Below are 25461 nucleotides of genomic sequence, written 5' to 3' on the forward strand. Positions count from 1 at the left end.
GTAGTTACGCTGTTCTGATGCCATTACTTTTAATCGCTCAAGGTTGGACAAAAATGCATCACTTGTCAAATTACGCTCCTACGTTCTCCGTCAATCTGCATTTGAAAAGGAACGTTACCTACGGGCCTGAATGTGAAAACCTGCTTTTGCCTGTTAGATCTTTTGCAGTCACTCCAAAGTAGTCGCCGAAAAAAGGCTGTGTCTTTGACAGAGCGGACGATTACTGGCTAAAGTTGCAATGGTCGTTATTCAATTTCAGTTTTGAGTATCTGTTGACTACAATTGCGCGCCCTCTTCTTGTTGGACGCGATATGGCAAACAGCATGTGCAAATTGGTCAAAGAAATCAAAAAGGGTTTTGCGAGACTACAGAAGATTGTTAAGAACCAATTTCTAAACAGCCTTTGTTTCTCATATGAAAAACAGCTGCACTGAAGAAGCAGCCCTAGGATGTCAATTACCACAGCTTCAATCCCCTCTCCACGCTACACTGGCTTAGCATTGGACCGATCAGCCTCCACATATGAGCATGGTCCCCATTAAGCTGAGAAAGTACCTATTGTGCACTAGGATTTTGGAAAGCCCCTTAGAGTCGACCTTGCACGATAATGTGTCGCTTTGTGGTTAGATGCTACCCTCTGAAAGTAATACCCTACGTGGCTAAATTCTGTAGTGTAGTGGATATCACCTTGGCCTAACATGCATAAAGGTACCTCGTTCAAAATCAGGCAGAAACCCTTTTGCTATCCATTATCATGTGCACAGTCAGTCTGGGTGGATTGCCTTGTAAAAGGGGTTGTCTCAGCTCTAACAATTAGAAAGGCAACACTTTTGGTTTTAGTACTACAAAGTTCGATAAAGATCCTTTCATCCCAAAACCCCTGAGGAGTAAACTTCCACGACCGTGGTATTCTTCTTGCTGGGAAGCTACGCTCTGAAGTAGCTCGTCAAAGTCGCCGATTTCTGTGGTTTAGCGGTTATCAAGTTCGCCTCACACGTGAAAGGTCCCTGGCCTGAAACCAGGAAGAAACACAATTGTTGTTATTTTAAGATGACATTCACACTCAAGCTGTGTCAGTGGGTTGACTGAGTTCTTACACATGCTTGCAATGGTCGTCGTTCAATTTCAGTTTTGAGTTACCTGTTGAGGAGTTCCTTTCCTGCAATTGCATGCCCTCTTCTTGGTGCACGCGATATGGCAAACAGCATGTGCAAATTGGTCAAAGAAATCGAAAAGGGTTATGCGAGACTACAGAAGAACGTTAAGAACCAATTTCTAAACAGCCTCACTTTGGACAAAGCCACCACATACTATTAATCGAAATAGAGACTTTCTCCCATGAAAAATAGCTGCACTTGCAGCAGCAGCCCTAGGATGTCAATTACAAAAGGCGGAGATACTGTCCACTATACTAACGAGGACTGGAACAGCACTGCCCCCGGCCATGCCCCTGGTGTAGTTACGCCGTTCTGATGCCATTACTTTTACTCGCTCAAGGTTGGACAAAAATGAATCAATTGTCAAATTACGCTCCTACGTTCTCCGTCAATCTGCATTTGAAAAGGAACGTTACCTACGGGCCTGAATGTGAAAACCTGCTTTTGCCTGTTAGATCTTTTGCAGTCACTCCAGAGTAGTCGCCGAAAAAAGGCTGTGTCTTTGACAGAGCGGACGATTACTGGCTAAAGTTGCAATGGTCGTTATTCAATTTCAGTTTTGAGTACCTGTTGAGGAGTTCCTTTCCTGCAATTGGATGCCCTATTCTTGATGCACGCAATATGGCAAACAGCATGTGCAAAATTGGTCAAAGAAATCGAAAAGGGCAAGCAGCAAGTGCAAATTGGTCAAAGAAATCGAAAAGGGTTATGCGAGATTACAGAAGAAAGTTAAGAACCAATTTCTAAACAGCCTCAGCTTGGACAAAGCCACAACATACTATTAATTGAAATAGAGACTTTCTCCCATGAAAAATAGCTGCACTTGCAGCAGCAGCCCTAGGATGTCCATTACAACAGGCGGAGATACTGTCCACCATACTAATGAGGACTGGAACAGCACTAGCCCCGGCCATGCCCCTGGTGTAGTTACGCCGTTCTGATGCCATTAGTTTTACTCGCACAAGGTTGGATAAAAATGCATCACTTGTCAAATTACGCCCCTACGTTCTCCGGCAATCTGCATTTGAAAAGGAACGTTACCTACGGGCCTGAATGTGAAAGCCTGCTTTTGCCTACGCTCTGAAGTAGCCCGTCAAAGTCGCCGGTATCTGTGGTGTAGCGGTTATCAAGTTCGCCTCACACGTGAAAGGTCCCTAGCCTGAAATCAGGCAGAAACACAATTGTTGTTATTTTAAGATGACATTCACACTCAAGCTGTGTCAGTGGGTTGACTAAGTTCTTCCACATGCTTGCTCCGTAAAACAACCTGAAATCACAGAATGGCACACATAGAGACTACCTTCCGAACCGTCTTAAGTACAAAAACAAAAGTTTAGGGGCCTCTTGGCATCGTAAGCCGGACAGAGGTGGTGTAATGCCGAAACCCGGGATCAAACCAGGGACCTTCAGATCTTCAGTCTAACGCTCTCCCAATTGTGCTATTTCGGCACAACAACCGATGACTTCTTCTGGCCATCATTTGCAAATGCAAGCCTCCTCAACCAAGCCAAAAACGTATTGTGGGAAATTTCAACTGTCCGGGACAAAGGCAAAAAGACTCTCCCCGTCGGGGAATCGAACCCCGGTCTTCCGCGTGACAGGCGGAGATACTGTCCACTATACTAACGAGGACTGGAAAAGCACTGCTCGTTTGCAGTCTCGCCAGAGTAGTCGCTGGACAAAGGCTGTGTGCCTTTGACTGAGCGGACCATTACTGGCTAAAGTTGCAATGGTCGTCGTTCAATTTCAGTTTTGAGTACCTGTTGAGGAGTTCCTTTCCTGCAATTGCATGCCCTCTTCTTGGTGCACGCGATATGGCAAACAGCATGTGCAAATTGGTCAAAGAAATCGAAAAGGGCAAGCAGCAAGTGCAAATTGGTCAAAGAAATCGAAAAGGGTTATGCGAGACTACAGAAGAAAGTTAAGAACCAATTTCTAAACAGCCTCAGTTTGGACAAAGCCACCACATACTATTAATCGAAATAGAGACTTTCTCCCATGAAAAATAGCTGCACTTGCAGCAGCAGCCCTAGGATGTCAATTACAACAGGCGGAGATCCTGTCCACTATACTAACGAGGACTGGAACAGCACTGCCCCCGGCCATGCCCCTGGTGTAGTTACGCCGTTCTGATGCCATTACTTTTACTCGCTCAAGGTTGGACAAAAATGAATCAATTGTCAAATTACGCTCCTACGTTCTCCGTCAATCTGCATTTGAAAAGGAACGTTACCTACGGGCCTAAATATGAAAGCCTGCTTTTGCCTGTTAGATCTTTTGCAGTCACTCCATAGTAGTCGCCGAAAAAAGGCTGTGTCTTTGACAGAGCGGACGATTACTGGCTAAAGTTGCAATGGTCGTTATTCAATTTCAGTTTTGAGTATCTGTTGACTACAATTGCGCGCCCTCTTCTTGTTGGACGCGATATGGCAAACAGCATGTGCAAATTGGTCAAAGAAATCAAAAAGGGTTTTGCGAGACTACAGAAGATTGTTAAGAACCAATTTCTAAACAGCCTTTGTTTCTCCCATGAAAAACAGCTGCACTGAAGAAGCAGCCCTAGGATGTCAATTACCACAGCTTCAATCCCCTCTCCACGCTACACTGGCTTAGCATTGGACCGATCAGCCTCCACATATGAGCATGGTCCCCATTAAGCTGACAAAGTACCTATTGTGCACTAGGATTTTGGAAAGCCCCTTAGAGTCGACCTTGCACGATAATGTGTCGCTTTGTGGTTAGATGCTACCCTCTGAAAATAATACCCTACGTGGCTAAATTCTGTAGTGTAGTGGATATCACCTTGGCCTAACATGCATAAAGGTCCCTCGTTCGAAATCAGGCAGAAGCCCTTTTGCTATCCATTATCATGTGCACAGTCAGTCTGGGTGGATTGCCTTGTAAAAGGGGTTGTCTCAGCTCTAACAATTAGAAAGGCAACACTTTTGGTTTTAGTACTACAAAGTTCGATAAAGATCCTTTCATCCCAAAACCCCTGAGGAGTAAACTTCCACGACCGTGGTATTCTTCTTGCTGGGAAGCTACGCTCTGAAGTAGCTCGTCAAAGTCGCCGATTTCTGTGGTTTAGCGGTTATCAAGTTCGCCTCACACGTGAAAGGTCCCTGGCCTAAAACCAGGCAGAAACACAATTGTTGTTATTTTAAGATGACATTCACACTCAAGCTGTGTCAGTGGGTTGACTAATGGTCGTCGTCGTTCAATTTCAGTTTTGAGTTACCTGTTGAGGAGTTCCTTTCCTGCAATTGCATGCCCTCTTCTTGGTGCACGCGATATGGCAAACAGCATGTGCAAATTGGTCAAAGAAATCGAAAAGGGTTATGCGAGACTACAGAAGAAAGTTAAGAACCAATTTCTAAACAGCTTCCGTTTGGACAAAGCCACCACATACTATTAATCGAAATAGAGACTTTCTCCAATGAAAAATAGCTGCACGTGCAGCAGCAGCCCTAGGATGTCAATTACAACAGGCGGAGATCCTGTACACTATACTAACGAGGACTGGAACAGCACTGCCCCCGGCCATGCCCCTGGTGTAGTTACGCTGTTCTGATGCCATTACTTTTAATCGCTCAAGGTTGGACAAAAATGCATCACTTGTCAAATTACGCTCCTACGTTCTCCGTCAATCTGCATTTGAAAAGGAACGTTACCTACGGGCCTGAATGTGAAAACCTGCTTTTGCCTGTTAGATCTTTTGCAGTCACTCCAAAGTAGTCGCCGAAAAAAGGCTGTGTCTTTGACAGAGCGGACGATTACTGGCTAAAGTTGCAATGGTCGTTATTCAATTTCAGTTTTGAGTATCTGTTGACTACAATTGCGCGCCCTCTTCTTGTTGGACGCGATATGGCAAACAGCATGTGCAAATTGGTCAAAGAAATCAAAAAGGGTTTTGCGAGACTACAGAAGATTGTTAAGAACCAATTTCTAAACAGCCTTTGTTTCTCATATGAAAAACAGCTGCACTGAAGAAGCAGCCCTAGGATGTCAATTACCACAGCTTCAATCCCCTCTCCACGCTACACTGGCTTAGCATTGGACCGATCAGCCTCCACATATGAGCATGGTCCCCATTAAGCTGAGAAAGTACCTATTGTGCACTAGGATTTTGGAAAGCCCCTTAGAGTCGACCTTGCACGATAATGTGTCGCTTTGTGGTTAGATGCTACCCTCTGAAAGTAATACCCTACGTGGCTAAATTCTGTAGTGTAGTGGATATCACCTTGGCCTAACATGCATAAAGGTACCTCGTTCGAAATCAGGCAGAAACCCTTTTGCTATCCATTATCATGTGCACAGTCAGTCTGGGTGGATTGCCTTGTAAAAGGGGTTGTCTCAGCTCTAACAATTAGAAAGGCAACACTTTTGGTTTTAGTACTACAAAGTTCGATAAAGATCCTTTCATCCCAAAACCCCTGAGGAGTAAACTTCCACGACCGTGGTATTCTTCTTGCTGGGAAGCTACGCTCTGAAGTAGCTCGTCAAAGTCGCCGATTTCTGTGGTTTAGCGGTTATCAAGTTCGCCTCACACGTGAAAGGTCCCTGGCCTGAAACCAGGAAGAAACACAATTGTTGTTATTTTAAGATGACATTCACACTCAAGCTGTGTCAGTGGGTTGACTGAGTTCTAACACATGCTTGCAATGGTCGTCGTTCAATTTCAGTTTTGAGTTACCTGTTGAGGAGTTCCTTTCCTGCAATTGCATGCCGTCTTCTTGGTGCACGCGATATGGCAAACAGCATGTGCAAATTGGTCAAAGAAATCGAAAAGGGTTATGCGAGACTACAGAAGAACGTTAAGAACCAATTTCTAAACAGCCTCACTTTGGACAAAGCCACCACATACTATTAATCGAAATAGAGACTTTCTCCCATGAAAAATAGCTGCACTTGCAGCAGCAGCCCTAGGATGTCAATTACAAAAGGCGGAGATACTGTCCACTATACTAACGAGGACTGGAACAGCACTGCCCCCGGCAGTCTAACGCTCTCCCAACTGAGCTATTTCGGCACAACAACCGATGACTTCTTCTGGCCATCATTTGCAAATGCAAGCCTCCTCAACCAAGCCAAAGACGTATTGCGGGAAATTTCAACTGTCCGGGACAAAGGCAAAAAGACTCTCCCCGTCGGGGAATCGAACCCCGGTCTTCCACGTGACAGGCGGAGATACTGTCCACTATACTAACGAGGACTGGAAAAGCACTGCTCGTTTGCAGTCTCACGAGAGTAGTCGCTGGACAAAGGCTGTGTGCCTTTGACTGAGCGGACCATTACTGGCTAAAGTTGCAATGGTCGTCGTTCAATTTCAGTTTTGTGTACCTGTTGAGGAGTTCCTTTCCTGCAATTGCATGCCCTCTTCTTGGTGCACGCGATATGGCAAACAGCATGTGCAAATTGGTCAAAGAAATCGAAAAGGGTAAGCAGCAAGTGCAAATTGGTCAAAGAAATCGAAAAGGGTTATGCGAGACTACAGAAGAAAGTTAAGAACCAATTTCTAAACAGCCTCAGTTTGGACAAAGCCACCACATACTATCAATCTGCATTTGAAAAGGAACGTTACCTACGGGCCTGAATATGAAAGCCTGCTTTTGCCTGTTAGATCTTTTGCAGTCACTCCAGAGTAGTCGCCGAAAAAAGGCTGTGTCTTTGACAGAGTGGACGATTACTGGCTAAAGTTGCAATGGTCGTTATTCAATTTCAGTTTTGAGTATCTGTTGACTACAATTTCACGCCCTCTTCTTGTTGGACGCGATATGGCAAACAGCATGTGCAAATTGGTCAAAGAAATCAAAAAGGGTTTTGCGAGACTACAGAAGATTGTTAAGAACCAATTTCTAAACAGCCTTTGTTTCTCCCATGAAAAACAGCTGCACTGAAGAAGCAGCCCTAGGATGTCAATTACCACAGCTTCAATCCCCTCTCCACGCTACACTGGCTTAGCATTGGACCGATCAGCCTCCACATATGAGCATGGTCCCCATTAAGCTGAGAAAGTACCTATTGTACACTAGGATTTTGGAAAGCCCCTTAGAGTCGACCTTGCACGATAATGTGTCGCTTTGTGGTTAGATGCTACCCTCTGAAAGTAATACCCTACGTGGCTAAATTCTGTAGTGTAGTGGATATCACCTTGGCCTAACATGCATAAAGGTCCCTCGTTCGAAATCAGGCAGAAACCCTTTTGCTATCCATTATCATGTGCACAGTCAGTCTGGGTGGATTGCCTTGTAAAAGGGGTTGTCTCAGCTCTAACAATTAGAAAGGCAACACTTTTGGTTTTAGTACTACAAAGTTCGATAAAGATCCTTTCATCCCAAAACCCCTGAGGAGTAAACTTCCACGACCGTGGTATTCTTCTTGCTGGGAAGCTACGCTCTGAAGTAGCTCGTCAAAGTCGCCGATTTCTGTGGTGTAGCGGTTATCAAGTTCGCCTCACACGTGAAAGGTCGCTGGCCTGAAACCAGGCAGAAACACAATTGTTGTTATTTAAAGATGACATTAACACTCAAGCTGTGTCAGTGGGTTGACTAATGGTCGTCGTCGTTCAATTTCAGTTTTGAGTTACCTGTTGAGGAGTTCCTTTCCTGCAATTGCATGCCCTCTTCTTGGTGCACGCGATATGGCAAACAGCATGTGCAAATTGGTCAAAGAAATCGAAAAGGGTTATGCGAGACTACAGAAGAAAATTAAGAACCAATTTCTAAACAGCTTCCGTTTGGACAAAGCCACCACATACTATTAATCGAAATAGAGACTTTCTCCAATGAAAAATAGCTGCACTTGCAGCAGCAGCCCTAGGATGTCAATTACAACAGGCGGAGATCCTGTACACTATACTAACGAGGACTGGAACAGCACTGGCACCGGCCATGCCCCTGGTGTAGTTACGCTGTTCTGATGCCATTACTTTTAATCGCTCAAGGTTGGACAAAAATGCATCACTTGTCAAATTACGCCCCTACGTTCTCCGGCAATCTGCATTTGAAAAGGAACGTTACCTACGGGCCTGAATGTGAAAGCCTGCTTTTGCCTACGCTCTGAAGTAGCTCGTCAAAGTCGCCGGTATCTGTGGTGTAGCGGTTATCAAGTTCGCCTCACACGTGAAAGGTCCCTGGCTTGAAATCAGGCAGAAACACAATTGTTGTTATTTTAAAATGACATTTACACTCAAGCTGTGTCAGTGGGTTGACTAAGTTCTTACACATGCTTGCTCCGTAAAACAACCTGAAATCACAGAATGGCACACATAGAGACTACCTTCCAAACCGTCTTAAGTACAAAAACAAAAGGTTAGGGGACTCTTGGCATCGTACGCAAGACAGAGGTGGTGTAATGCCAAAACCCAGGATCTAACCAGGGACCTTTAAATCTTCAGTCTAACGCTCTCCCAACTGAGCTATTTCGGCACAACAACCGATGACTTCTTATGGCCATCATTTGCAAATGCAAGCCTCCTCAACCAAGCCAAAGACGTATTGCGGGAAATTTCAACTGTCCAGGACAATGGCAAAAAGACTCTCCCCGTCGGGGAATCGAACCCCGGTCTTCCACGTGACAGGCGGAGATACTGTCCACTATACTAACGAGGACTGGAAAAGCACTGCTCGTTTGCAGTCTCGCCAGAGTAGTCGCTGGACAAAGGCTGTGTGCCTTTGACTGAGCGGACCATTACTGGCTAAAGTTGCAATTGTCGTCATTCAATTTCAGTTTTGAGTACCTGTTGAGAAGTTCCTTTCCTGCAATTGCATGCCCTCTTCTTGGTGCACGCGATATGGCAAACAGCATGTGCAAATTGGTCAAAGAAATCGAAAAGGGCAAGCAGCAAGTGCAAATTGGTCAAAGAAATCGAAAAGGGTTATGCGAGACTACAGAAGAACGTTAAGAACCAATTTCTAAACAGCCTCACTTTGGACAAAGCCACCACATACTATTAATCGAAATAGAGACTTTCTCCCATGAAAAATAGCTGCACTTGCAGCAGCAGCCCTAGGATGTCAATTACAACAGGCGGAGATACTGTCCACTATACTAACGAGGACTGGAACAGCACTGCCCCCGGCCATGCCCCTGGTGTAGTTACGCCGTTCTGATGCCATTACTTTTACTCGCTCAAGGTTGGACAAAAATGAATCAATTGTCAAATTACGCTCCTACGTTCTCCGTCAATCTGCATTTGAAAAGGAACGTTACCTACGGGCCTGAATGTGAAAACCTGCTTTTGCCTGTTAGATCTTTTGCAGTCACTCCAGAGTAGTCGCCGAAAAAAGGCTGTGTCTTTGACAGAGCGGACGATTACTGGCTAAAGTTGCAATGGTCGTTATTCAATTTCAGTTTTGAGTATCTGTTGACTACAATTGCGCGCCCTCTTCTTGTTGGACGCGATATGGCAAACAGCATGTGCAAATTGGTCAAAGAAATCAAAAAGGGTTTTGCGAGACTACAGAAGATTGTTAAGAACCAATTTCTAAACAGCCTTTGTTTCTCCCATGAAAAACAGCTGCACTGAAGAAGCAGCCCTAGGATGTCAATTACCACAGCTTCAATCCCCTCTCCACGCTACACTGGCTTAGCATTGGACCGATCAGCCTCCACATATGAGCATGGTCCCCATTAAGCTGAGAAAGTACCTATTGTGCACTAGGATTTTGGAAAGCCCCTTAGAGTCGACCTTGCACGATAATGTGTCGCTTTGTGGTTAGATGCTACCCTCTGAAAGTAATGCCCTACGTGGCTAAATTCTGTAGTGTAGTGGATATCACCTTGGCCTAACATGCATAAAGGTCCCTCGTTCGAAATCAGGCAGAAACCCTTTTGCTATCCATTATCATGTGCACAGTCAGTCTGGGTGGATTGCCTTGTAAAAGGGGTTGTCTCAGCTCTAACAATTAGAAAGGCAACACTTTTGGTTTTAGTACTACAAAGTTCGATAAAGATCCTTTCATCCCAAAACCCCTGAGGAGTAAACTTCCACGACCGTGGTATTCTTCTTGCTGGGAAGCTACGCTCTGAAGTAGCTCGTCAAAGTCGCCGATTTCTGTGGTGTAGCGGTTATCAAGTTCGCCTCACACGTGAAAGGTCCCTGGCCTGAAACCAGGCAGAAACACAATTGTTGTTATTTAAAGATGACATTCACACTTAAGCTGTGTCAGTGGGTTGACTAATGGTCGTCGTCGTTCAATTTCAGTTTTGAGTTACCTGTTGAGGAGTTCCTTTCCTGCAATTGCATGCCCTCTTCTTGGTGCACGCGATATGGCAAACAGCATGTGCAAATTGGTCAAAGAAATCGAAAAGGGTTATGCGAGACTACAGAAGAAAGTTAAGAACCAATTTCTAAACAGCTTCCGTTTGGACAAAGCCACCACATACTATTAATCGAAATAGAGACTTTCTCCAATGAAAAATAGCTGCACGTGCAGCAGCAGCCCTAGGATGTCAATTACAACAGGCGGAGATCCTGTACACTATACTAACGAGGACTGGAACAGCACTGCCCCCGGCCATGCCCCTGGTGTAGTTACGCTGTTCTGATGCCATTACTTTTAATCGCTCAAGGTTGGACAAAAATGCATCACTTGTCAAATTACGCTCCTACGTTCTCCGTCAATCTGCATTTGAAAAGGAACGTTACCTACGGGCCTGAATGTGAAAACCTGCTTTTGCCTGTTAGATCTTTTGCAGTCACTCCAAAGTAGTCGCCGAAAAAAGGCTGTGTCTTTGACAGAGCGGACGATTACTGGCTAAAGTTGCAATGGTCGTTATTCAATTTCAGTTTTGAGTATCTGTTGACTACAATTGCGCGCCCTCTTCTTGTTGGACGCGATATGGCAAACAGCATGTGCAAATTGGTCAAAGTAATCAAAAAGGGTTTTGCGAGACTACAGAAGATTGTTAAGAACCAATTTCTAAACAGCCTTTGTTTCTCATATGAAAAACAGCTGCACTGAAGAAGCAGCCCTAGGATGTCAATTACCACAGCTTCAATCCCCTCTCCACGCTACACTGGCTTAGCATTGGACCGATCAGCCTCCACATATGAGCATGGTCCCCATTAAGCTGACAAAGTACCTATTGTGCACTAGGATTTTGGAAAGCCCCTTAGAGTCGACCTTGCACGATAATGTGTCGCTTTGTGGTTAGATGCTACCCTCTGAAAGTAATACCCTACGTGGCTAAATTCTGTAGTGTAGTGGATATCACCTTGGCCTAACATGCATAAAGGTACCTCGTTCGAAATCAGGCAGAAACCCTTTTGCTATCCATTATCATGTGCACAGTCAGTCTGGGTGGATTGCCTTGTAAAAGGGGTTGTCTCAGCTCTAACAATTAGAAAGGCAACACTTTTGGTTTTAGTACTACAAAGTTCGATAAAGATCCTTTCATCCCAAAACCCCTGAGGAGTAAACTTCCACGACCGTGGTATTCTTCTTGCTGGGAAGCTACGCTCTGAAGTAGCTCGTCAAAGTCGCCGATTTCTGTGGTTTAGCGGTTATCAAGTTCGCCTCACACGTGAAAGGTCCCTGGCCTGAAACCAGGAAGAAACACAATTGTTGTTATTTTAAGATGACATTCACACTCAAGCTGTGTCAGTGGGTTGACTGAGTTCTTACACATGCTTGCAATGGTCGTCGTTCAATTTCAGTTTTGAGTTACCTGTTGAGGAGTTCCTTTCCTGCAATTGCATGCCCTCTTCTTGGTGCACGCGATATGGCAAACAGCATGTGCAAATTGGTCAAAGAAATCGAAAAGGGTTATGCGAGACTACAGAAGAACGTTAAGAACCAATTTCTAAACAGCCTCACTTTGGACAAAGCCACCACATACTATTAATCGAAATAGAGACTTTCTCCCATGAAAAATAGCTGCACTTGCAGCAGCAGCCCTAGGATGTCAATTACAAAAGGCGGAGATACTGTCCACTATACTAACGAGGACTGGAACAGCACTGCCCCCGGCCATGCCCCTGGTGTAGTTACGCCGTTCTGATGCCATTACTTTTACTCGCTCAAGGTTGGACAAAAATGAATCAATTGTCAAATTACGCTCCTACGTTCTCCGTCAATCTGCATTTGAAAAGGAACGTTACCTACGGGCCTGAATGTGAAAACCTGCTTTTGCCTGTTAGATCTTTTGCAGTCACTCCAGAGTAGTCGCCGAAAAAAGGCTGTGTCTTTGACAGAGCGGACGATTACTGGCTAAAGTTGCAATGGTCGTTATTCAATTTCAGTTTTGAGTACCTGTTGAGGAGTTCCTTTCCTGCAATTGGATGCCCTATTCTTGATGCACGCAATATGGCAAACAGCATGTGCAAAATTGGTCAAAGAAATCGAAAAGGGCAAGCAGCAAGTGCAAATTGGTCAAAGAAATCGAAAAGGGTTATGCGAGATTACAGAAGAAAGTTAAGAACCAATTTCTAAACAGCCTCAGCTTGGACAAAGCCACAACATACTATTAATTGAAATAGAGACTTTCTCCCATGAAAAATAGCTGCACTTGCAGCAGCAGCCCTAGGATGTCCATTACAACAGGCGGAGATACTGTCCACCATACTAATGAGGACTGGAACAGCACTGGCCCCGGCCATGCCCCTGGTGTAGTTACGCCGTTCTGATGCCATTAGTTTTACTCGCACAAGGTTGGATAAAAATGCATCGCTTGTCAAATTACGCCCCTACGTTCTCCGGCAATCTGCATTTGAAAAGGAACGTTACCTACGGGCCTGAATGTGAAAGCCTGCTTTTGCCTACGCTCTGAAGTAGCCCGTCAAAGTCGCCGGTATCTGTGGTGTAGCGGTTATCAAGTTCGCCTCACACGTGAAAGGTCCCTAGCCTGAAATCAGGCAGAAACACAATTGTTGTTATTTTAAGATGACATTCACACTCAAGCTGTGTCAGTGGGTTGACTAAGTTCTTCCACATGCTTGCTCCGTAAAACAACCTGAAATCACAGAATGGCACACATAGAGACTACCTTCCGAACCGTCTTAAGTACAAAAACAAAGGTTTAGGGGCCTCTTGGCATCGTAAGCCGGACAGAGGTGGTGTAATGCCGAAACCCGGGATCGAACCAGGGACCTTCAGATCTTCAGTCTAACGCTCTCCCAATTGAGCTATTTCGGCACAACAACCGATGACTTCTTCTGGCCATCATTTGCAAATGCAAGCCTCCTCAACCAAGCCAAAGACGTATTGTGGGAAATTTCAACTGTCCGGGACAAAGGCAAAAAGACTCTCCCCGTCGGGGAATCGAACCCCGGTCTTCCGCGTGACAGGCGGAGATACTGTCCACTATACTAACGAGGACTGGAAAAGCACTGCTCGTTTGCAGTCTCGCCAGAGTAGTCGCTGGACAAAGGCTGTGTGCCTTTGACTGAGCGGACCATTACTGGCTAAAGTTGCAATGGTCGTCGTTCAATTTCAGTTTTGAGTACCTGTTGAGGAGTTCCTTTCCTGCAATTGCATGCCCTCTTCTTGGTGCACGCGATATGGCAAACAGCATGTGCAAATTGGTCAAAGAAATCGAAAAGGGCAAGCAGCAAGTGCAAATTGGTCAAAGAAATCGAAAAGGGTTATGCGAGACTACAGAAGAAAGTTAAGAACCAATTTCTAAACAGCCTCAGTTTGGACAAAGCCACCACATACTATTAATCGAAATAGAGACTTTCTCCCATGAAAAATAGCTGCACTTGCAGCAGCAGCCCTAGGATGTCAATTACAACAGGCGGAGATCCTGTCCACTATACTAACGAGGACTGGAACAGCACTGCCCCCGGCCATGCCCCTGGTGTAGTTACGCCGTTCTGATGCCATTACTTTTACTCGCTCAAGGTTGGACAAAAATGAATCAATTGTCAAATTACGCTCCTACGTTCTCCGTCAATCTGCATTTGAAAAGGAACGTTACCTACGGGCCTAAATATGAAAGCCCGCTTTTGCCTGTTAGATCTTTTGCAGTCACTCCAGAGTAGTCGCCGAAAAAAGGCTGTGTCTTTGACAGAGCGGACGATTACTGGCTAAAGTTGCAATGGTCGTTATTCAATTTCAGTTTTGAGTATCTGTTGACTACAATTGCGCGCCCTCTTCTTGTTGGACGCGATATGGCAAACAGCATGTGCAAATTGGTCAAAGAAATCAAAAAGGGTTTTGCGAGACTACAGAAGATTGTTAAGAACCAATTTCTAAACAGCCTTTGTTTCTCCCATGAAAAACAGCTGCACTGAAGAAGCAGCCCTAGGATGTCAATTACCACAGCTTCAATCCCCTCTCCACGCTACACTGGCTTAGCATTGGACCGATCAGCCTCCACATATGAGCATGGTCCCCATTAAGCTGACAAAGTACCTATTGTGCACTAGGATTTTGGAAAGCCCCTTAGAGTCGACCTTGCACGATAATGTGTCGCTTTGTGGTTAGATGCTACCCTCTGAAAGTAATACCCTACGTGGCTAAATTCTGTAGTGTAGTGGATATCACCTTGGCCTAACATGCATAAAGGTCCCTCGTTCGAAATCAGGCAGAAACCCTTTTGCTATCCATTATCATGTGCACAGTCAGTCTGGGTGGATTGCCTTGTAAAAGGGGTTGTCTCAGCTCTAACAATTAGAAAGGCAACACTTTTGGTTTTAGTACTACAAAGTTCGATAAAGATCCTTTCATCCCAAAACCCCTGAGGAGTAAACTTCCACGACCGTGGTATTCTTCTTGCTGGGAAGCTACGCTCTGAAGTAGCTCGTCAAAGTCGCCGATTTCTGTGGTTTAGCGGTTATCAAGTTCGCCTCACACGTGAAAGGTCCCTGGCCTGAAACCAGGAAGAAACACAATTGTTGTTATTTTAAGATGACATTCACACTCAAGCTGTGTCAGTGGGTTGACTGAGTTCTTACACATGCTTGCAATGGTCGTCGTTCAATTTCAGTTTTGAGTTACCTGTTGAGGAGTTCCTTTCCTGCAATTGCATGCCCTCTTCTTGGTGCACGCGACATGGCAAACAGCATGTGCAAATTGGTCAAAGAAATCGAAAAGGGTTATGCGAGACTACAGAAGAACGTTAAGAACCAATTTCTAAACAGCCTCACTTTGGACAAAGCCACCACATACTATTAATCGAAATAGAGACTTTCTCCCATGAAAAATAGCTGCACTTGCAGCAGCAGCCCTAGGATGTCAATTACAAAAGGCGGAGATACTGTCCACTATACTAACGAGGACTGGAACAGCACTGCCCCCGGCCATGCCCCTGGTGTAGTTACGCCGTTCTGATGCCATTACTTTTACTCGCTCAAGGTTGGACAAAAATGAATCAATTGTCAAATTACGCTCCTACGTTCTCCGTCAATCTGCATTTGAAAAGGAACGTTACCTACGGGCCTGAATGTGAAAACCTGCTTTTGCCTGTTAGATCTTTTGCAGTCACTCCAGAGTAGTCGCCGAAAAAAGGCTGTGTCTTTGACAGAGCGGACGATTACTGGCTAAAGTTGCAATGGTCGTTATTCAATTTCAGTTTTGAGTATCTGTTGACTACAATTGCGCGCCCTCTTCTTGTTGGACGCGATATGGCAAACAGCATGTGCAAATTGGTCAAAGAAATCAAAAAGGGTTTTGCGAGACTACAGAAGATTGTTAAGAACCAATTTCTAAACAGCCTTTGTTTCTCCCATGAAAAACAGCTGCACTGAAGAAGCAGCCCTAGGATGTCAATTACCACAGCTTCAATCCCCTCTCCACGCTACACTGGCTTAGCATTGGACCGATCAGCCTCCACATATGAGCATGGTCCCCATTAAGCTGAGAAAGTACCTATTGTGCACTAGGATTTTGGAAAGCCCCTTAGAGTCGACCTTGCACGATAATGTGTCGCTTTGTGGTTAGATGCTACCCTCTGAAAGTAATGCCCTACGTGGCTAAATTCTGTAGTGTAGTGGATATCACCTTGGCCTAACATGCATAAAGGTCCCTCGTTCGAAATCAGGCAGAAACCCTTTTGCTATCCATTATCATGTGCACAGTCAGTCTGGGTGGATTGCCTTGTAAAAGGGGTTGTCTCAGCTCTAACAATTAGAAAGGCAACACTTTTGGTTTTAGTACTACAAAGTTCGATAAAGATCCTTTCATCCCAAAACCCCTGAGGAGTAAACTTCCACGACCGTGGTATTCTTCTTGCTGGGAAGCTACGCTCTGAAGTAGCTCGTCAAAGTCGCCGATTTCTGTGGTGTAGCGGTTATCTAGTTCGCCTCACACGTGAAAGGTCCCTGGCCTGAAACCAGGCAGAAACACAATTGTTGTTATTTAAAGATGACATTCACACTCAAGCTGTGTCAGTGCGTTGACTAAGTTCTTACACATGCTTGCAATGGTCGTCGTTCAATTTCAGTTTTGAGTTACCTGTGAAGGAGTTCCTTTCCTGCAATTGCATGCCCTCTTCTTGGTGCACGCGATATGGCAAACAGCATGTGCAAATTGGTCAAAGAAATTGAAAAGGGTTATGCGAGACTACAGAAGAAAGTTAAGAACCAATTTCTAAACAGCCTCAGTTTGGACAAAGCCACCACATACTATTAATCGAAATAGAGACTTTCTCCCATGAAAAATAGCTGCACTTGCAGCAGCAGCCCTAGGATGTCAATTACAAAAGGCGGAGATACTGTCCACTATACTAACGAGGACTGGAACAGCACTGCCCCCGGCCATGCCCCTGGTGTAGTTACGCCGTTCTGATGCCATTACTTTTACTCGCTCAAGGTTGGACAAAAATGAATCAATTGTCAAATTACGCTCCTACGTTCTCCGTCAATCTGCATTTGAAAAGGAACGTTACCTACGGGCCTGAATGTGAAAACCTGCTTTTGCCTGTTAGATCTTTTGCAGTCACTCCAGAGTAGTCGCCGAAAAAAGGCTGTGTCTTTGACAGAGCGGACGATTACTGGCTAAAGTTGCAATGGTCGTTATTCAATTTCAGTTTTGAGTATCTGTTGACTACAATTGCGCGCCCTCTTCTTGTTGGACGCGATATGGCAAACAGCATGTGCAAATTGGTCAAAGAAATCAAAAAGGGTTTTGCGAGACTACAGAAGATTGTTAAGAACCAATTTCTAAACAGCCTTTGTTTCTCCCATGAAAAACAGCTGCACTGAAGAAGCAGCCCTAGGATGTCAATTACCACAGCTTCAATCCCCTCTCCACGCTACACTGGCTTAGCATTGGACCGATCAGCCTCCACATATGAGCATGGTCCCCATTAAGCTGAGAAAGTACCTATTGTGCACTAGGATTTTGGAAAGCCCCTTAGAGTCGACCTTGCACGATAATGTGTCGCTTTGTGGTTAGATGCTACCCTCTGAAAGTAATGCCCTACGTGGCTAAATTCTGTAGTGTAGTGGATATCACCTTGGCCTAACATGCATAAAGGTCCCTCGTTCGAAATCAGGCAGAAACCCTTTTGCTATCCATTATCATGTGCACAGTCAGTCTGGGTGGATTGCCTTGTAAAAGGGGTTGTCTCAGCTCTAACAATTAGAAAGGCAACACTTTTGGTTTTAGTACTACAAAGTTCGATAAAGATCCTTTCATCCCAAAACCCCTGAGGAGTAAACTTCCACGACCGTGGTATTCTTCTTGCTGGGAAGCTACGCTCTGAAGTAGCTCGTCAAAGTCGCCGATTTCTGTGGTGTAGCGGTTATCTAGTTCGCCTCACACGTGAAAGGTCCCTGGCCTGAAACCAGGCAGAAACACAATTGTTGTTATTTAAAGATGACATTCACACTCAAGCTGTGTCAGTGCGTTGACTAAGTTCTTACACATGCTTGCAATGGTCGTCGTTCAATTTCAGTTTTGAGTTACCTGTGAAGGAGTTCCTTTCCTGCAATTGCATGCCCTCTTCTTGGTGCACGCGATATGGCAAACAGCATGTGCAAATTGGTCAAAGAAATTGAAAAGGGTTATGCGAGACTACAGAAGAAAGTTAAGAACCAATTTCTAAACAGCCTCAGTTTGGACAAAGCCACCACATACTATTAATCGAAATAGAGACTTTCTCCAATGAAAAATAGCTGCACTTGCAGCAGCAGCCCTAGGATGTCAATTACAACAGGCGGAGATCCTGTCCACGATACTAACGAGGACTGGAACAGCACTGGCCCCGGCCATGCCCCTGGTGTAGTTACGCCGTTCTGATGCCATTAGTTTTACTCGCACAAGGTTGGATAAAAATGCATCACTTGTCAAATTACGCCCCTATGTTCTCCGGCAATCTGCATTTGAAAAGGAACGTTACCTACGGGCCTGAATGTGAAAGCCTGCTTTTGCCTACGCTCTGAAGTAGCCCGTCAAAGTCGCCGGTATCTGTGGTGTAGCGGTTATCAAGTTCGCCTCACACGTGAAAGGTCCCTAGCCTGAAATCAGGCAGAAACACAATTGTTGTTATTTTAAGATGACATTCACACTCAAGCTGTGTCAGTGGGTTGACTAAGTTCTTACACATGCTTGCTCCGTAAAACAACCTGAAATCACAGAATGGCACACATAGAGACTACCTTCTGAACCGTCTTAAGTACAAAAACAAAAATTTAGGGGCCTCTTGGCATCGTAAGCCGGACAGAGGTGGTGTAATGCCGAAACCCGGGATCGAACCAGGGACCTTCAGATCTTCAGTCTAACGCTCTCCCAACTGAGCTATTTCGGCACAACAACCGATGACTTCTTCTGGCCATCATTTGCAAATGCAAGCCTCCTCAACCAAGCCAAAGACGTATTGCGGGAAATTTCAACTGTCCGGGACAAAGGCAAAAAGACTATCCCCGTCGGGGAATCGAACCCCGGTCTTCCACGTGACAGGCGGAGATACTGTCCACTATACTAACGAGGACTGGAAAAGCACTGCTCGTTTGCAGTCTCGCGAGAGTAGTCGCTGGACAAAGGCTGTGTGCCTTTGACTGAGCGGACCATTACTGGCTAAAGTTGCAATGGTCGTCGTTCAATTTCAGTTTTGTGTACCTGTTGAGGAGTTCCTTTCCTGCAATTGCATGCCCTCTTCTTGGTGCACGCGATATGGCAAACAGCATGTGCAAATTGGTCAAAGAAATCGAAAAGGGTAAGCAGCAAGTGCAAATTGGTCAAAGAAATCGAAAAGGGTTATGCGAGACTACAGAAGAAAGTTAAGAACCAATTTCTAAACAGCCTCAGTTTGGACAAAGCCACCACATACTATCAATCTGCATTTGAAAAGGAACGTTACCTACGGGCCTGAATATGAAAGCCTGCTTTTGCCTGTTAGATCTTTTGCAGTCACTCCAGAGTAGTCGCCGAAAAAAGGCTGTGTCTTTGACAGAGTGGACGATTACTGGCTAAAGTTGCAATGGTCGTTATTCAATTTCAGTTTTGAGTATCTGTTGACTACAATTTCACGCCCTCTTCTTGTTGGACGCGATATGGCAAACAGCATGTGCAAATTGGTCAAAGAAATCAAAAAGGGTTTTGCGAGACTACAGAAGATTGTTAAGAACCAATTTCTAAACAGCCTTTGTTTCTCATATGAAAAACAGCTGCACTGAAGAAGCAGCCCTAGGATGTCAATTACCACAGCTTCAATCCCCTCTCCACGCTACACTGGCTTAGCATTGGACCGATCAGCCTCCACATATGAGCATGGTCCCCATTAAGCTGAGAAAGTACCTATTGTACACTAGGATTTTGGAAAGCCCCTTAGAGTCGACCTTGCACGATAATGTGTCGCTTTGTGGTTAGATGCTACCCTCTGAAAGTAATACCCTACGTGGCTAAATTCTGTAGTGTAGTGGATATCACCTTGGCCTAACATGCATAAAGGTCCCTCGTTCGAAATCAGGCAGAAACCCTTTTGCTATCCATTATCATGTGCACAGTCAGTCTGGGTGGATTGCCTTGTAAAAGGGGTTGTCTCAGCTCTAACAATTAGAAAGGCAACACTTTTGGTTTTAGTACTACAAAGTTCGATAAAGATCCTTTCATCCCAAAACCCCTGAGGAGTAAACTTCCACGACCGTGGTATTCTTCTTGCTGGGAAGCTACGCTCTGAAGTAGCTCGTCAAAGTCGCCGATTTCTGTGGTGTAGCGGTTATCAAGTTCGCCTCACACGTGAAAGGTCCCTGGCCTGAAACCAGGCAGAAACACAATTGTTGTTATTTAAAGATGACATTAACACTCAAGCTGTGTCAGTGGGTTGACTAATGGTCGTCGTCGTTCAATTTCAGTTTTGAGTTACCTGTTGAGGAGTTCCTTTCCTGCAATTGCATGCCCTCTTCTTGGTGCACGCGATATGGCAAACAGCATGTGCAAATTGGTCAAAGAAATCGAAAAGGGTTATGCGAGACTACAGAAGAAAATTAAGAACCAATTTCTAAACAGCTTCCGTTTGGACAAAGCCACCACATACTATTAATCGAAATAGAGACTTTCTCCAATGAAAAATAGCTGCACTTGCAGCAGCAGCCCTAGGATCTCAATTACAACAGGCGGAGATCCTGTACACTATACTAACGAGGACTGGAACAGCACTGGCACCGGCCATGCCCCTGGTGTAGTTACGCTGTTCTGATGCCATTACTTTTAATCGCTCAAGGTTGGACAAAAATGCATCACTTGTCAAATTACGCCCCTACGTTCTCCGGCAATCTGCATTTGAAAAGGAACGTTACCTACGGGCCTGAATGTGAAAGCCTGCTTTTGCCTACGCTCTGAAGTAGCTCGTCAAAGTCGCCGGTATCTGTGGTGTAGCGGTTATCAAGTTCGCCTCACACGTGAAAGGTCCCTGGCTTGAAATCAGGCAGAAACACAATTGTTGTTATTTTAAAATGACATTTATACTCAAGCTGTGTCAGTGGGTTGACTAAGTTCTTACACATGCTTGCTCCGTAAAACAACCTGAAATCACAGAATGGCACACATAGAGACTACCTTCCAAACCGTCTTAAGTACAAAAACAAAAGGTTAGGGGACTCTTGGCATCGTACGCAAGACAGAGGTGGTGTAATGCCAAAACCCAGGATCGAACCAGGGACCTTTAAATCTTCAGTCTAACGCTCTCCCAACTGAGCTATTTCGGCACAACAACCGATGACTTCTTATGGCCATCATTTGCAAATGCAAGCCTCCTCAACCAAGCCAAAGACGCATTGCGGGAAATTTCAACTGTCCAGGACAAAGGCAAAAAGACTCTCCCCGTCGGGGAATCGAACCCCGGTCTTCCACGTGACAGGCGGAGATACTGTCCACTATACTAACGAGGACTGGAAAAGCACTGCTCGTTTGCAGTCTCGCCAGAGTAGTCGCTGGACAAAGGCTGTGTGCCTTTGACTGAGCGGACCATTACTGGCTAAAGTTGCAATTGTCGTCATTCAATTTCAGTTTTGAGTACCTGTTGAGAAGTTCCTTTCCTGCAATTGCATGCCCTCTTCTTGGTGCACGCGATATGGCAAACAGCATGTGCAAATTGGTCAAAGAAATCGAAAAGGGCAAGCAGCAAGTGCAAATTGGTCAAAGAAATCGAAAAGGGTTATGCGAGACTACAGAAGAAAGTTAAGAACCAATTTCTAAACAGCCTCAGTTTGGACAAAGCCACCACATAATATTAATCGAAATAGAGACTTTCTCCCATGAAAAATAGCTGCACTTGCAGCAGCAGCCCTAGGATGTCAATTACAACAGGCGGAGATACTGTCCACTATACTAACGAGGACTGGAACAGCACTGCCCCCGGCCATGCCCCTGGTGTAGTTACGCCGTTCTGATGCCATTACTTTTACTCGCTCAAGGTTGGACAAAAAAGCATCACTTGTCAAATTACGCCCCTACGTTCTCCGGCAATCTGCATTTGAAAAGGAACGTTACCTACGGGCCTGAATGTGAAAGCCTGCTTTTGCCTGTTAGATCTTTTGCAGTCACTCCAGAGTAGTCGCCGAAAAAAGGCTGTGTCTTTGACAGAGCGGACGATTACTGGCTAAAGTTGCAATGGTCGTTATTCAATTTCAGTTTTGAGTATCTGTTGACTACAATTGCGCGCCCTCTTCTTGTTGGACGCGATATGGCAAACAGCATGTGCAAATTGGTCAAAGAAATCAAAAAGGGTTTTGCGAGACTACAGAAGATTGTTAAGAACCAATTTCTAAACAGCCTTTGTTTCTCCCATGAAAAACAGCTGCACTGAAGAAGCAGCCCTAGGATGTCAATTACCACAGCTTCAATCCCCTCTCCACGCTACACTGGCTTAGCATTGGACCGATCAGCCTCCACATATGAGCATGGTCCCCATTAAGCTGACAAAGTACCTATTGTGCACTAGGATTTTGGAAAGCCCCTTAGAGTCGACCTTGCACGATAATGTGTCGCTTTGTGGTTAGATGCTACCCTCTGAAAGTAATACCCTACGTGGCTAAATTCTGTAGTGTAGTGGATATCACCTTGGCCTAACATGCATAAAGGTCCCTCGTTCGAAATCAGGCAGAAGCCCTTTTGCTATCCATTATCATGTGCACAGTCAGTCTGGGTGGATTGCCTTGTAAAAGGGGTTGTCTCAGCTCTAACAATTAGAAAGGCAACACTTTTGGTTTTAGTACTACAAAGTTCGATAAAGATCCTTTCATCCCAAAACCCCTGAGGAGTAAACTTCCACGACCGTGGTATTCTTCTTGCTGGGAAGCTACGCTCTGAAGTAGCTCGTCAAAGTCGCCGATTTCTGTGGTTTAGCGGTTATCAAGTTCGCCTCACACGTGAAAGGTCCCTGGCCTGAAACCAGGCAGAAACACAATTGTTGTTATTTTAAGATGACATTCACACTCAAGCTGTGTCAGTGGGTTGACTAATGGTCGTCGTCGTTCAATTTCAGTTTTGAGTTACCTGTTGAGGAGTTCCTTTCCTGCAATTGCATGCCCTCTTCTTGGTGCACGCGATATGGCAAACAGCATGTGCAAATTGGTCAAAGAAATCGAAAAGGGTTATGCGAGACTACAGAAGAAAGTTAAGAACCAATTTCTAAACAGCTTCCGTTTGGACAAAGCCACCACATACTATTAATCGAAATAGAGACTTTCTCCAATGAAAAATAGCTGCACGTGCAGCAGCAGCCCTAGGATGTCAATTACAACAGGCGGAGATCCTGTACACTATACTAACGAGGACTGGAACAGCACTGGCCCCGGCCATGCCCCTGGTGTAGTTACGCTGTTCTGATGCCATTACTTTTAATCGCTCAAGGTTGGACAAAAATGCATCACTTGTCAAATTACGCTCCTACGTTCTCCGTCAATCTGCATTTGAAAAGGAACGTTACCTACGGGCCTGAATGTGAAAACCTGCTTTTGCCTGTTAGATCTTTTGCAGTCACTCCAAAGTAGTCGCCGAAAAAAGGCTGTGTCTTTGACAGAGCGGACGATTACTGGCTAAAGTTGCAATGGTCGTTATTCAATTTCAGTTTTGAGTATCTGTTGACTACAATTGCGCGCCCTCTTCTTGTTGGACGCGATATGGCAAACAGCATGTGCAAATTGGTCAAAGAAATCAAAAAGGGTTTTGCGAGACTACAGAAGATTGTTAAGAACCAATTTCTAAACAGCCTTTGTTTCTCATATGAAAAACAGCTGCACTGAAGAAGCAGCCCTAGGATGTCAATTACCACAGCTTCAATCCCCTCTCCACGCTACACTGGCTTAGCATTGGACCGATCAGCCTCCACATATGAGCATGGTCCCCATTAAGCTGAGAAAGTACCTATTGTGCACTAGGATTTTGGAAAGCCCCTTAGAGTCGACCTTGCACGATAATGTGTCGCTTTGTGGTTAGATGCTAACCTCTGAAAGTAATACCCTACGTGGCTAAATTCTGTAGTGTAGTGGATATCACCTTGGCCTAACATGCATAAAGGTACCTCGTTCGAAATCAGGCAGAAACCCTTTTGCTATCCATTATCATGTGCACAGTCAGTCTGGGTGGATTGCCTTGTAAAAGGGGTTGTCTCAGCTCTAACAATTAGAAAGGCAACACTTTTGGTTTTAGTACTACAAAGTTCGATAAAGATCCTTTCATCCCAAAACCCCTGAGGAGTAAACTTCCACGACCGTGGTATTCTTCTTGCTGGGAAGCTACGCTCTGAAGTAGCTCGTCAAAGTCGCCGATTTCTGTGGTTTAGCGGTTATCAAGTTCGCCTCACACGTGAAAGGTCCCTGGCCTGAAACCAGGAAGAAACACAATTGTTGTTATTTTAAGATGACATTCACACTCAAGCTGTGTCAGTGGGTTGACTGAGTTCTTACACATGCTTGCAATGGTCGTCGTTCAATTTCAGTTTTGAGTTACCTGTTGAGGAGTTCCTTTCCTGCAATTGCATGCCCTCTTCTTGGTGCACGCGATATGGCAAACAGCATGTGCAAATTGGTCAAAGAAATCGAAAAGGGTTATGCGAGACTACAGAAGAACGTTAAGAACCAATTTCTAAACAGCCTCACTTTGGACAAAGCCACCACATACTATTAATCGAAATAGAGACTTTCTCCCATGAAAAATAGCTGCACTTGCAGCAGCAGCCCTAGGATGTCAATTACAAAAGGCGGAGATACTGTCCACTATACTAACGAGGACTGGAACAGCACTGCCCCCGGCCATGCCCCTGGTGTAGTTACGCCGTTCTGATGCCATTACTTTTACTCGCTCAAGGTTGGACAAAAATGAATCAATTGTCAAATTACGCTCCTACGTTCTCCGTCAATCTGCATTTGAAAAGGAACGTTACCTACGGGCCTGAATGTGAAAACCTGCTTTTGCCTGTTAGATCTTTTGCAGTCACTCCAGAGTAGTCGCCGAAAAAAGGCTGTGTCTTTGACAGAGCGGACGATTACTGGCTAAAGTTGCAATGGTCGTTATTCAATTTCAGTTTTGAGTACCTGTTGAGGAGTTCCTTTCCTGCAATTGGATGCCCTATTCTTGATGCACGCAATATGGCAAACAGCATGTGCAAAATTGGTCAAAGAAATCGAAAAGGGCAAGCAGCAAGTGCAAATTGGTCAAAGAAATCGAAAAGGGTTATGCGAGATTACAGAAGAAAGTTAAGAACCAATTTCTAAACAGCCTCAGCTTGGACAAAGCCACAACATACTATTAATTGAAATAGAGACTTTCTCCCATGAAAAATAGCTGCACTTGCAGCAGCAGCCCTAGGATGTCCATTACAACAGGCGGAGATACTGTCCACCATACTAATGAGGACTGGAACAGCACTGGCCCCGGCCATGCCCCTGGTGTAGTTACGCCGTTCTGATGCCATTAGT

General features: G+C 45.0%; 7 non-coding genes across 7 annotated transcripts; all 7 read right to left on the reverse strand.

The window, feature by feature from the left end:
- Positions 1–2717: 2717 nt before the first annotated feature.
- trnad-guc (transfer RNA aspartic acid (anticodon GUC)) lies at positions 2718–2789 on the reverse strand. The gene has a single exon. It is a non-coding gene; the product is annotated as a tRNA-Asp (tRNA).
- A 3508-nt stretch (positions 2790–6297) lies between these two features.
- trnad-guc (transfer RNA aspartic acid (anticodon GUC)) lies at positions 6298–6369 on the reverse strand. The gene has a single exon. It is a non-coding gene; the product is annotated as a tRNA-Asp (tRNA).
- Positions 6370–8695: 2326 nt separating this feature from the next.
- Positions 8696–8767, reverse strand: trnad-guc (transfer RNA aspartic acid (anticodon GUC)). Its single transcript has one exon. It is a non-coding gene; the product is annotated as a tRNA-Asp (tRNA).
- Positions 8768–13221: 4454 nt separating this feature from the next.
- trnaf-gaa (transfer RNA phenylalanine (anticodon GAA)) lies at positions 13222–13294 on the reverse strand. The gene has a single exon. It is a non-coding gene; the product is annotated as a tRNA-Phe (tRNA).
- Positions 13295–13405: 111 nt separating this feature from the next.
- trnad-guc (transfer RNA aspartic acid (anticodon GUC)) lies at positions 13406–13477 on the reverse strand. Its single transcript has one exon. It is a non-coding gene; the product is annotated as a tRNA-Asp (tRNA).
- Positions 13478–18778: 5301 nt separating this feature from the next.
- Positions 18779–18851, reverse strand: trnaf-gaa (transfer RNA phenylalanine (anticodon GAA)). Its single transcript has one exon. It is a non-coding gene; the product is annotated as a tRNA-Phe (tRNA).
- Positions 18852–21360: 2509 nt separating this feature from the next.
- Positions 21361–21432, reverse strand: trnad-guc (transfer RNA aspartic acid (anticodon GUC)). Its single transcript has one exon. It is a non-coding gene; the product is annotated as a tRNA-Asp (tRNA).
- Positions 21433–25461: the final 4029 nt, after the last annotated feature.

Source organism: Channa argus, unplaced genomic scaffold (genome assembly GCF_033026475.1).
Source record: "Channa argus isolate prfri unplaced genomic scaffold, Channa argus male v1.0 Contig068, whole genome shotgun sequence".
NCBI classification, from domain to species: domain Eukaryota; kingdom Metazoa; phylum Chordata; class Actinopteri; order Anabantiformes; family Channidae; genus Channa; species Channa argus.